The following is a 14,620-nucleotide window of genomic DNA, read 5'->3' on the forward strand; positions in this document are numbered from 1 at the left end:
TAAGGAACAAAAAAAAAAGTTTCCTTTCCAGGCAGGATTCGAAACACGAAAGTCTTAGTTATCAGTCTATCGTGCTATGGAGTGAACAAGGCTCTGAAATCAGCTACAAGGCTTGGTCCGTTTTTTTTTTCGCAATTACTGTACTATATTATCGGAATTTTCTCTTAATTCCAATGCACGAGTCTTTTGACCTACGTGCAGTATAAAACAAGTCCTACTTTGTAGGTTTCACACTCCCCCCAACAAAACACATTATATAATATATCCTAATCTAACAAACAGGTTTAAAAGTGTAGGCCCTATGTATGTATTTATTCACACTGCAAATGGGTATATACCCGGTGGCAGTGGTAACTAATTACACTCAATAATGACAATTAATAATAAACACAACTAATAAAAAAGAATGATTAATAATAATAATAATAATAATAATAATAATAATAATAATAATAATGATAACAAGGAGCATCCTAAATTAAATGAAGTATGATCACTTAAAATAACATAAAGTAAATATAATTTTTGTCTTAATCCTAAGTTCGAACTAAGACCCACGAGTGTGACAGGTTCATACCTGCACAAGTACCTTTCTGCACTACACTTATTTCGCTGTCAACTCACTCACTGCACTGATTCTATCCTGATTTCACTAACACTTCTAACCATTTTACTGTTCAAATACTTTGCACAGCCACTTCACTGACACAAACACACTTCACTGACACAAACACACTTCACTTACACAATAGACTTCACTGACACTATACACTTCACTGACACAACACACTTCCTCACTGATAGAACACTTCAAATAACAAGATATCAATTACACCCTTTAAATAATGTGTATAATATACTACCGTCTATTAGTAAAGTCCTTAAGCCTATTTTTAAATACATTATTGGTTATTGGTAAAGCCTTTAGTAACAGCGTATTCCGAATCTCACCGGTCCGGTGGCATTAATGACGTCACGTTGCAGCGAAATAAGGAACAAAACTGCTGGAAGGATCGATGGCTGTCATGGCGACTGTACAAGTTGTTGTCTGTGCTACGCTAGCAAAAGTTTTGGAAATTTTCGTACTCCCATCTCGTTCAAAGAAAAGATAGCATAAACAATTTATTTCTTGAACCAGTAGTAATAACTGGTCCGTTGACATGTTTGCTTATAAGCCATTAACATATTGTTTTTACGTTGTGCTCATTACAAACAATATAGCAGAACTAAAGCAGAACACACCGCCATGACACAACAGTGCACGATGTAATTCGTCTGCTAATTCCCGCCCTATACAAGAACCAATCAGATTCACTGATGGCGGGTGATGGAGACTGCCACCACCTCTGCAAGCTGATGGCACCGGTGCGACACCGGTGGAGCATCAATGACGTCATCGGTGGAATTCGGAACACCGTGATGCCATCGGATTGCTCACCGGTGAGATTCGGAATACGCTCTAAGTCTGCAGGTAAAGCATTCCAGTCTCTGATAGTACGATTGACAAAAGAAAACTTTCCAGTGTCCGTCCTCTGTCTTCTTTCCCTCTATTTACAGTATATGAGTGGTCGTTCCTTGAAGAGTAATTTGGCGGCTGCAACCTATTTTTTTATTTCTCTCCAGGCAGGCTCACCTCTGTATGTTTTGAACATTGCGCATAATCGAATTCGCGTTCTCCGGTCCGTGAGTGTGTCCTAGTGTATAATTCAGTATTTACTATTATCCCTTCGTCAGTTCGCATCACAAACTTCAACAGCTGAATTTCTAATCTATCTCGCCTTCAAGAGAAACAATCGATATTCTGTAACCTCGTGATGCAGAGAGGGGAAATGTTCGGCTGATTGTGTCCTGATTATATATCTAATATAAAAATCGCCTCGCTCACATTATTGTTATTGGAATTATGCAGTCGGAGAGACCGATTGTTCGCACTGATTATGTTGACTGCTGGCAGGATTCTGTTCTTCTCCCACAACCCGACGCTGCTTTGTTAATTAATGTTTTGAGCTCTGATAAACAAGACAAATTAAATACTAAATTATGCCTGCAGTGCAACAATGTAATTAAATTATCAGAGAGGTTCCACAACTCACGTCAAGTTCATTGAAATATTTGACTCCGATATATAGCAAATCCCCCTCATTACAAAGTTCCTAATTTGTCATTTCTTTCTGTAATTATCTTTCCCCGAGGCTTATTTGCAGGATTCGTAACAAGCTGTTTTTTACGGTGAAGGGTTGTTAGCCCTTCGCCCAACCCCCAAGCTTGAGGACCACCCCTCATTGTCTGTCCGCGACTGCTTATTCAATATATTCACAGCTACCCTCCATATCTGGAGGCCGTCTCCCCGATCCGCAACCTGAGGACGCGCCATGTGTTTAAGAATAAGGTGCGTAGGAAAATATTTGGGGCTAAGAGGGAGAATGGAGAAAGTTACACAACACAGAACTGCACGCATTGTATTCTTCACCTGACATAATTAGGAACATTAAATCCAGACGTTTGAGATGGACAGGGCATGTAGCACGTATGGGCGAATCCAGAAATGCATATAGAGTGTTAGTTGGAAGACCGGAGGGAAAAGGACCTTTAGGGAGGCCGAGACGTAGATGGGAAGATAATATTAAAATGGATTTAAAGGAGGTGGGATATGATGACAGAGAATGGATTAATTTTGCTCAGGATAGGGACCAATGGCGGGCTTATGTGAGGGCGGCAATGAACCTCCGTGTTCCTTAAAAGCCAGTAAGTAAGTAATTATCTTTCCCCTCTCTTTTCTTTCCTTTCGCGATATATCGTTATCTATACAAGTAAAATCATTTCTCTTTTCATTTGTCTTCCTATTCCTTATCTATTTTGTTCCTCACTTTATACTTTAATACACTCCTTCCCCTTTCTTTCTTTCTTTTTCAACGTCACAGATAACCTTAATGTTATGAATGAATTAGTAAATCGAGAAAGGAACTAACTACATTTCGTATGTTGAAAGATGGATAGAACAGAGAAAAATTCTTTTCGGCTCCGGAACTCGAACCCGAGTTTTCAGCTCTATGTGCTGACGCTTTATCCACTAAGCCATACCGGATTCCAGTTCCGATGCCGGATCGAATCCCCTCAGTTTAAGTTCGACCTCTCAGAACGAAAAAAGAGAGGATTCGATCCGGCATTGGAAGTGGAATCCGGAGTGGCTTAATGGATAAAGCGTCAGCACGTAGAGCTGAAAACCTGGGTTCTAGTCCCGGTGCTGGGAGAATTTTTCTCTGTTCTATCCATTCTTCATCATAGGTTTTCAATGTTTGGATTTATTTTATTTTTCAGAGAGGTAGAAAAAAGCTCACTGATGTTAAAAATTGAATGTAAGCATTAATTTTTTATTCTACTGTAGTCAGAGAAAAAAATTAATTAATTGTAGGTAGTTTCTTTCAATTCTACATGAAAGTACCAGACAATAAATTGTCACTTCAGATTACTTTGTCATTTTTGCAAAGATAAATTTAAATTGCAACCTCTTAAATATTAAGTGGACATAATGCTAAACAGTTTAGACAGCATTATCATCATTATAATCATTACAGAAATAAATTAATTTATAGTACTTAGTTCTTTTGAATTCTACTTAAGTGTCAGACAATTAGTACATCAGATTATTTATTGTTATTTTTGCAAACTTTTTTTACCACAACTGTAGCGTATAATCACAGTAGGAACTTCGGTCCAAGGCTTTATAACATGATAATAGCAAAATTCCCAAATATACAATTTGCTAATGCTCCTTATTTCAAAAAACCAATTTAAAACTTGCTGATTAGAGAGAAAATTTGAATATACATCTTGATTACACAACTTTTAACACTGTATCACTTCGGAATATATATGGTAAGACTTTCCTGTGTTAAATTTCAACGTACCTCGTTTACATGTTTCGACCTATTTATGGGTCATCTTCAGAACTGGTCGTTGTTGATCTTGGCGCCACTTGTTCTGTTTCCTGTGAGGGTGTGTTCCTGTGTTATAGTGTAGAGTCAAAGAGTGTGTGTGTGCTTTGAAGTTAAGTTGTGTGTTGATAATTTCGTTGGGGTGTGTTTTTGTGTGTCTGTATATTTCATATTGTTCTAATTTGTTTAGTTTCTGGCTTTTTGGTTGGATGTATAGTATTTCCATGTCTTTATTGATGTCTCTGTGGGTGTGGTTAGCATTTGTGATGTGTTCTGCATATGTGGAGGTGTTTTGTAATTTTGTTATGGCTGTGATGTGTTCTTTGTAACGTGTTTCAAACGATCTGCCTGACATCAACAAAGACATGGAAATACTACACATCCAACCAAAAAGCCAGAAACTAAACACACTAGAACAATATAATAATAATAATAATAATAATAATAATAATAATAATAATAATAATAATAATAATAATAATAATAATAATATTTATTAATACTACACACTTGAGCTACATTAGGCATTGCAGCCCGAAAGAGCAGAAGCTTGTGCTCGGGCGCAGTTCAGATCAGTTATACAAAATATATCACAAAATTACGAGAGTTCATTGAGCACAATCACATTAATAAATGGTAAAATACATACAGCATGTAATAACAGGGTCTATATACAAATAGAAAATACAGAAGTACATGAATATTAGAGTAACAATTTTAACTCAATTAGCTTAAACAATTAAATAATTAATCTGATTTGTTTCTTAAATCTATGTGTGTTAAGTGTACTTAGCTCAGGGTAAGCTCTAATTAATGTATTATATATTTTGGGTCCAAAATTTCTGCTGTGTTTTAATCCAGCAGTTGTGTGGCATTTGGGAGTATTTAGAAAGAAACTGTAGTTTTGTCTCGTCTGGTATTCATGAGGATCATATTTAAATTTATTGTGGTTTTTATGGAAGTAAATCAGCAATTTTTGTTTATAAATTTGTTCTAGATTTGATACGCCAAATTCCTGAAAAATTAATTTTGTTGGGTAATCAAAAGGTTTATATAGACAAATTTTGATAATTCTTTTTTGGAGCAAATTTAAAGGACGGAGAGTCCTTTATACAGACACACAAAAGCACACCCCAACGAAATTCTCAAAACACAACTCAACTTCAAAACACACACGCTCTTTGACTTTACACTATACCACAGGAACACACCCTCACAGGAAACAGAACAAGTGGCGCCAAGACCAACAAGGACCAGTTCTGAAGATGACCCATAAATAGGTCGAAACACGTAAACGAGGTACGTTGAAATTTAACACAGGAAAGTCTTACCATATATATTCCGAAAATTTCAAGTTCAATTATTGTGATACGTCAATTTTCTTATTATTTTTCCTTTTTTTCTCCTTTTTAGTCTGTTATTTAATAAAATGTCTTAACATTATGTGGAATGCCTCTTGAGTACGAGGATGTAACTTATTCTTTCTTGGGGTGCTAGAGTGTTTTTATATAAAGAATCAAAATGTATCTTTGTTCTCGCAATAAAGTATTATTATTATTATTATTATTATTATTATTATTATTATTTCTCATCCATTATCCAAAACTTCACGTTATCCGAAATAGCTTCGCCCCCTCTATTTCGGATAAATGGGGTTCTACTGTATTTTAGTTCGTAGACTTTTAGTTGAAATACGTTTACGTTGTTGTTGACAGATGGAAAATTTTACAAATTGGAATTCTGGCCAGCTTTTCATTGCAAAAACCTCACTATGCGACGTCAAGATGCGAGATTCTGCTGATGATACTTATATTTAATTATAAAATGGTGCAGATTGTTGTTTATTGTTAGTAAAATAACATGTACAAAAACACAATCTTAGCTCTTCCCTGAAGGAGTAGAAACTCGTGATCAGGGAGATATCTAAACACAAAGATAAACGCAAACAAAGATAATTATTTGACACAAAGTGGGTCAAGAAAAAAAATTACAGGAATAAATTAAATTTAAAAATACAATTTCAATTTTAACAATTTAAGTCATACAAATAAATATACATATTAAATCAATATATATTCTTTAAAAATTAAATTCCTAACTCTATTTTTGAAATTTCTGATACTAAAATTTTCAAAATTTAGGTATTTATCAATTATTTTATTGTGTAACCTTGGACAAAAGTAGGTACCATGGCTCAGAGCTGTGCTTGTGAAACACTTTGGTTCCTCTAGTCGTATAAAATCGGATGTTTTAGTTCCATATTTATGATGATACAATTTCAATTTATTAACTTACGGTTTTTATGTATGAAGATTAATAAGGCAATATAATAAATCTGTTTAATTTTCAAAACATTAAAATCAGTGAACAAAAGCTCCGATGAGTAATCAATTGATTTATTAAGGCATATTTTAATAATTCTTTTCTGAATAAGTATTAGTGGAGGAGATTAGAAATACATGCATGTCCCCACCCTAAAATTCCATACTGGAGAATGGATTGAAATAAAGCTAAATAAATGAGACGTAAAATATTAATTGATAAATATGACCGAAGTATAACAAAGATATGAATTGTTTTACGTAATCTATTGCATAAATATGTAATATGTTTGTTCCATCGTAAGTATTGGTCGATTGTAATGCCTAAATACTTAACTTCTGAGGATTCGGTTAATATGGGACATTCACAATTTTGAGAAGAACAATCTGAATGATGAATTTTGAGCCTAAAGGAAGATTGAGGAGATTGAAGACCACAGGACCTCAGTGAAAATGGAACAACAGTTGTTTTGGATGTGTTTAAGGAAAGAGCGTTTGAATCAAACCACTCTTTAATTACCTGTAATCTATTATTCGCATTAATATAAGTGCCTTTCCAAGATTTTTCAACAAAAATAATTACGGTATCATCCGCATATGAATATATAACCCCATTATATTTGCGTAAATCTGTTAATAACAAATCATTTATATAAATCAAGAATAAAATTGGACCAAGAACAGTGCCCTGAGGGACCCCTACATTTATGTTTTGATTAAAACTAAATTCATTATCAATTTTAGCTGCATTATTTCTGTTATTCAAATATTACTTAAATAAACTTAGAACATGACCATTAATGCCTAACAAGTTTAATTCCTCTAATAAAATATCATGGTTAACGGTATCAAATGCTTTTGGAATATCCAAAAATATACCCAAGTATTTATTCCCTCGGCCTAACTTACATATGATTCTAATCATTTAATTGCAAAAATGCTACTCATTTTACTGTAACTGCTGGTTCTTGAGGTGCTGCTATTGATGAAGATGGATAATGATGATGATAATGATGATTAAGATGATGATAACGCGTTACTATCTTTGCAGCTTTTTAAATTTTCGATTTTAGGCCTGAAATATAACATATTTTCGAAAACGTGCCTCGTCTGGTTGAGAATAACTGACGCAGGAATGATGTTAATCTCGCAGGACAAATAGCTTAACGAAAAATCCACACTCAATTCTGCTCCGCAGCGATCCGTTATAAAATATCATTACGAATGTGTTCCAGCTAATGGGATGGACTCGCCTTGCTCTGTATATTCCGAAAAATAGTTGGAAGAGGGGCGTGTCGCATTGTGGGTAATCGATTGTGTTGCATAATCCAGAGACCTTGGATTAAATGCATCGGAAAGCTGAATATTTCCAAAGCAATTATGTAAACATACACACTCATGGGAAACAATTGTTTAAATTATGGGTAAACAATCCGCATTAAAATATCGTTTCGATACCCAGTCTGCATTACGCCACCTTTTTCGAAAACCTGTGTCGTTAGATTAGAATTCTATCGACAGAGTGTAGCATTCTCCAATCTGTCCTATTTTGCGTTTTCCTATGTCTCATATACGATCCATATATCTTAATGTTGTCTTTCTTCTGATAACTTCTACTACTACTAACTTTTCTTCCGTTTATTATTCCTTCCAGTGCATCCTTCAACAGGCAGTTCCTTCTTAGTCCAGTGGCTCAGCCAATTTATTTTTCTCTTCCTAATCGTTTCACTATTATTCTTTCTTCACCCACTCTTTCTAGCACAGCTTCATTTCTTATTTTGTTTGCCCATTCCACACTCTCCATTCGTGACCATATCCAATTTCAAATGTAAGAAATTTTCATTCATTTATAGCTTTTTTTTTTCCCAAGGGCAGGTCTTCTACTGGAAACCCATCATTCTCCAATCTTTCCTATTTTCTGCCTTCCTCTTTGTCACCGCATATTATATCCATATATCTTCATGTAGTCTGTCATCTGGTATGTTCTTCGGCGCCGAACATTTTTTCCGTTCACCATTCTTTCCAGTGCACATTTCAATATGCAGTTTCTTCTCAGCCAGTGAGCTAACCGATTCCTTTTTCTCTTCCTGTTCAGTTTCAGCGTCATTCTTTCTTCACTTACTCTTTTAAAAATATCTTCATTTCTTATTCTCTCTGTACCTTTTCACACGATTCATTCTCCTCCAGTTCTCATTCCGTCATTATTTCTCCATTTCGTCATCATTCCATAGCTTTTCCCAATGCCGGCTGGCGATACACAGAGGAACTGGCCTAGGGACGAGATAGTGGCTTGATCGAAACCTGAGTACGCAACGAACCTTAACCGCGTCAGTCATGTGGGTTTGAGAATGCGCCTGGATTGAGAGTTAGGGGAATAAATTGTAAAAGGTTGCAGTGCTGAGTCATAGTGCCGCCTACCGAAAATTCTGTTCCATTCCAACCCTCTTCCAATTCACAATTATCCTACTCCGTTTTCTTCATATTAGCTGATTGTTTCTGAATGGTACCTCTATTCTAAAAACAACGTAATACTAAGAATTGTTCACCTATCATTCATCTACCACTCTAAGGAAACTAAGTAGATTATTACATCGTTGTTTTTCACAGCCCTTGGCATAAAGAGGAAGGGAAAAGGAAAGGAGGTATCCCTACCCATGCCATTTTCCCTTACACCGCTTTAGAAACAATCACAAAGTAAGGCACTGTGCATCAGTGGTGGATTTTAGGCAACCAGCGAGAGCCGAAAGTTGTGATGCCTACCTTGTACGATCCGTCACGCAGTAATACTTGCCTTCTTGTCTACTCGTATCGGTCCGAAACATAACTGCCTCATCCGAGGAAGGTGTAATGGGGAGTTAAATGGTAATCTGTAGTGACTCAGTTGAGTTATTAGCGCCCAGACTTATGTCTTCCTTATCCTTGTGGAAGAGTGGATTTTATTAATGAACTGTTAGCAGCACGGAAATCGAGGATGAGAACTTATACTTTTCCCTGCCTTTAATTTAACCTTTGTGCTCTTTCAGTCATACAGTTGTATCTGATTTTTAACTTGTTATTTTACGACACTTTATCAAGTGTTATATTCTCGTCTCGTTTTCAAAATTTATCCATCCACCATAACCTAGACTCACGATCACAACGCTCCTCAATTTTACCCATTCCCTCCCAGCCAACATTCTCATATTCATCTTCTTTAACTGTGGCTGTTCCTCGGCTTTGGAATTCCCTACCGAGTAATGTCAGGGACTGTCAGACATCAAACCAATTTATGAATAGAATAACGAAATATTTTCTAACAATTCTTGTTAACAATAATAGGTGTTTCAGGTTTCTCAATGTTTAATGGTTATATATATATATATATAATATATATAATATTTTATTTTAAATCCACCACCAACAGAAGTAGGCTTCCAATTACAGGTGGCTTACATAGATATATACACAAGATAGATAATGAGAGAAAAAAACAACAAAACAAATAACACAAACGAAAGAAGTGCCAAATGTCAATATAATGATGCAAAATTACTTAAAAACTAGAGTAAAACATTATAATACACTTCTTCATAATTTAAATATCTAAGGAAATACAATTCTTTTTTAATATTGTATGAAATTTTTCAATTGTTAAACTGAAATCCAATTGAGAATCACAGTTCAAAGACAGAGAGTTGTAAGTATCACACATAACAAACAATGGAGAGTTCTTGAAGAAAACATTTCTAGGAATAGGAATAATAAAAGGTTGCCTATGACGTAATTCTCTTCTTTTTATATTGAACTGAAGAAATTTAAGAAAATCACAGTTATTCAATATATAGTTAACAGTCTTATAGAGTAAAATTTGGCTATTTATTAATCGTCGAGATTTTAAAGTTTTATAATTAAATTAAAAAAGTAACTGATTATATATATTTAAATTATCTCATTATTATTATTATTATTATTATTATTATTATTATTATTATCACTATTTCTTTCCAATGTTTATTATTGTCACAGTAGCATTACTTATCCAACTTTCATCATTTCCTTTCATGTTGTTTTATGGTCTAGATATTAATGTAATATCTATGTAACAAATTGTATTCAATTAGAATTAGAGTCTGACTGGACGGAAGAGAAGGCCTACTGGCCTTAGCTCTGCCAGATTAAATAAATAAATTATTATTTATCTAGCGGCTATATGAGATGTAGATGATAATGCCAGCGAGATGACTCCAGGGTTCAGCGCCGAAAGTTACATAGCATTTGTTCTCATTTGGTTGAGAGAAAACACCGGAAAAACCTCAACGAGGTAACTTGTCCCAAACAGAATTTGAACCCGGGCCAGCTCGTTGCACGGTCAGTCATGATAACCGTTACTTTACAGCTATGGGCAATTTTACCTGATATTTCTCTCTCATTTTAAAATAAGAACTGCCTCATTCCATGACTGAAATAAAACCTTTTTCATGCACCGCAGTCTTCTTATTGTATTTTTGCATAAAAAAGTAAGTGAGCAGCAAGTAGCGTGAATCTCATTTGTCGACTTGAATCCAAAGGGATGCAACGTGCGCGGAGTCCCTCACTCGACCTTAATCCCGACGGAAGTGGGTTCTGAAAGTCATACGGATGCTACTGCCCTATGTCCATTTCTCATCAGCGACCCCCACTTCTCTTCATTAGCCCCGACGTGGCCGAATCCCTGCCGTCACTCCCATTGGTTACATGTTTGCGCCGCCACCGTTGCCTGGAGGCCACCGTGATGCCTCTGCAGATTATTGCGGCTTAACAAAGATCGGTCCTTGTAACCTGACTTCATTTGATTGCATTCTAGAGGCCGTGCGGAGTCTTTGGAATGTAAATTTAATTAAAACTTGAATGGGAAAGAAGATTGTTTGGTTTTGATATCTTCAAAATCGATTTAAGGGAGGAGGAAAATGAATGTTTTGCGATATTCATAGGCGAAACCTGTAGTATGGAGATCATGTCAAAGAATCTTTTATAGATATGGTATTTTCATGCAATATTGATAATGTAAAACGTAAAAACTATATTACCTATTCCAGTTACGGTACTACAAATCTGTCTTAAGTGTAAATAATTCTGTGGTTGGAAGGGAAAAGTTGAAAAGCCTATGTCATTTCTTTTTGCAAAAAGAGAGATTTTGCGATCTGTTGTACATCCTCATGGTATTTTTATTGTGGTAAAAGATGACATGCATATCTCTATTATTTTTCTTTGTAACCCGTTGATATGAAACATGATTCCTATGATTTTATGCCGTCAATCGAACTTTTATACTCCCTCCTAAAAAAAAATTGAAAGAAATGGCATCACATTCTGCCACGGACACAGAGGATTCCAGTTAGAAAGTCATATTTTAATAACTATATTTATAACACAGTCGAGAGGTGAGCCTGCCTGGAGAGAAATAAAAAATAGGTTGCAGCCGCCAAATTCAAGGAACGACCACTCATATAAATTGAGGGAAAGAAGACAGAGGACGGACACTGGAAAGTTTTCTTTTCTCAATCGTACTATCAGGGACTGGAATGATTTACCTGCAGACTTACTAAAGGCTTTACCAACAACCAAAAATGTATTTAAAAATAGGCTTAAGGACTTTACTAATAGACGATAATTATACACAGTATTTAAAGGGTATAATTGATATTTTGTTATTGAAGTGTTCTATCAGTGAAGAATTATGTTGTGTCAATGAAGTGTGTTGTGTCAGTGAAGTGTGTTGAGTAAGTGAAACGTGTTCCTGTCAGTGAAGCTTTATAGTTTATAGTGGCAGTGCAAAGTATTTGAACAGTGAAATCAGGATATAATCAGTGAAATGTGTTGTAGTTACAGTGCAGTGAGTGAGTTGACAGCGAAATGAGTGTAGTGTTGAAAGGTACTTGTGCAGATATGAACATATCATACTCGTGGGTTTTAGTTCGAACATAGGTTTAAGGTACAAATTAGATTTACTTTAAATGTTATTTTAACCGATCGTGCTTCATTTAATTTAGGATGTCCTGTTGTTGTTATTATTATTATTATTATTAATTATTGTTAGTATTAATTATTAGTTATTGTTAGTGTTAATTATTAGTATTATTATTCATTGTATTTTTTATTAATTGTGTTTATTATTGTCATTATTGAGTGTAATTAGTTAACACTGCCACCGGGTATATACCCATTGCAGTGAGAATAAATACATACATACATACATACATACATACATACATACATACATACATACATACATACATACATACATACATACATACATACATACATACATACATACATCTACGAATCGAACAGAAAATAAAATAATTATATACACTGCATGTGATTTTCTATCTTGCCTACATATTTACGCCAGAAGCTATGGAACTGTGCTTTCATTTTCACTTTTTATAAAAAAAATTGTCTATAGATGATTCTGTTGACGGAAGTAAAATGTCCAAAGAAATAAAATTTCTGTAGAAATGTCAACTACCCCGTGTTATTTTGTATTTCTTAAGCAAAATTATAATCCTCAATATTATCCATTCCCTCCCACCGAAGATCCTCATATTCATCTTCTTTCACTGTGGCTGTTTCTCGGCTTTGGAATTCCCTACCGAGAAATGTCAGAGACTGTCAGACATCAAACCAATTTAAGAATAGACTAACGAAATATTTTTCTAACAATTGAGGGGCTTAGAACAGAAAGCAGGTAAGTGACACAAACCTAGTTTTGAGGAAATTACAGTTCAAGTTCTACATGCAATGGCATATTATACACTAGTTTGGTGAAATGATGCCCATATAGCAGCACTGCACAGTGTGATCACTTACCTGATTTTATCCCAAAGAAACATCCTTTTGGCTATCACAACACGCACTTACCAATTTTTTTAATAATGTCACTTACCTGCTTTTTGTTCTAAGCCCCTCAATTCTTGTTAACAATAATAGCTGTTTCAGGTTTCTCAATGTTTAATATATATATATATATATATATATATATATATATATATATATCACAGAAAAATATCTAAATTATCTCATTATTATTATTACTATTATTATTATTATTATTATTATTATTATTATTATTATTATTATTATTATTATTATTATTATTATAACTATTACTTACCAATGTTTATTATTGTCACACTAACATTACTTATCCAACTTTCATTATTTACTTTCATGTTGTTTTATGGTCTAGATATTAATGTAATAACTATGTAAGCAATTGTATTCAATCAGAATTAGAGTTTGGCTGGGCGGAAGAGAAGGCCTACTGGCCTTAGCTCTGCCAGATTAAATAAATAAATTATTAAATTATTATTATTATTATTATTATTATTATTATTATTATTATTATTATTATTATTATTATTATTATTATTATTATTATTATTATTATTATAGAAGAAAATATTTAAAGTAGAACTTTAAGCAAATAGAATATTTGTTTCGCAATATATAGTTTATTGCTTTCACGTGTTAAATATTAGGTTACAGTACTCTGAAGAACTCTGAAGATAGCCCAAAACAGGCTGAAACTAGTCAAAAAATACTATAACCTAATATGTAACACGTGAAAGCAATAAACTATAGACTATATTCCGAAGTGATATAGTGTTAAAAGTTGTGTAATCAAGATGTAGAATATTTGTTCTTCATTAGCGTCATTGATTGTGTTACATTTTAAATGTATTATTCATACAATATTTCCAGTTAAATAACTCGCAGACGGTAAACAAAACCCGTCCAGTATTTCGAGAAAAAAACTCTATGTAACTTACACATACTGTAGAATGCCAGACAAAGAGATTTAAAGAGAAAATGACCATCCCAGTATGCTGGATGAAAGGGACGTTCGTGTCTGTGAAAACTTTAACGTCATGATGCGTCCTTTTTATAGTTTGTGTAATGTGACAGAAAACAAGGTGCTTTACGAAGCGAAGACCTTTTGAGTAAAAGAGGTCATATGCTTGGCTTCCTGTTTTTTTTTTTCGAGAGAGACGGATACAGGATTAATCCATGCACTTAAGCTTAAATTGGCCTATTGCATGATCTGTAGGCCTAGATGCAATGATGTTTTCAGTCGTACAGAATGACACGGTTGCATTCGTGAATCCGATACTTACAAAGCAATATATTACATTTCTCCGACAGAACCTTCTGTTCCTGCTAGAGACAGAGGGTTTGTAGACAGGCATGGTACCGACACTGCTTATCTTCAGTACGTGAGCGAGACAGAGAGCAATGTACAGGAAACTCCCCTTACCAGTATGAAGGTGTTTGATAACACGATGTAATTACGATACCCAGTTTGGTCACCGCTGCCTTACAGACTCCTGGGTTTACTAGTCATAA

Source organism: Periplaneta americana, chromosome 11 (assembly GCF_040183065.1).
Source record: "Periplaneta americana isolate PAMFEO1 chromosome 11, P.americana_PAMFEO1_priV1, whole genome shotgun sequence".
Lineage (NCBI taxonomy): Eukaryota > Metazoa > Arthropoda > Insecta > Blattodea > Blattidae > Periplaneta > Periplaneta americana.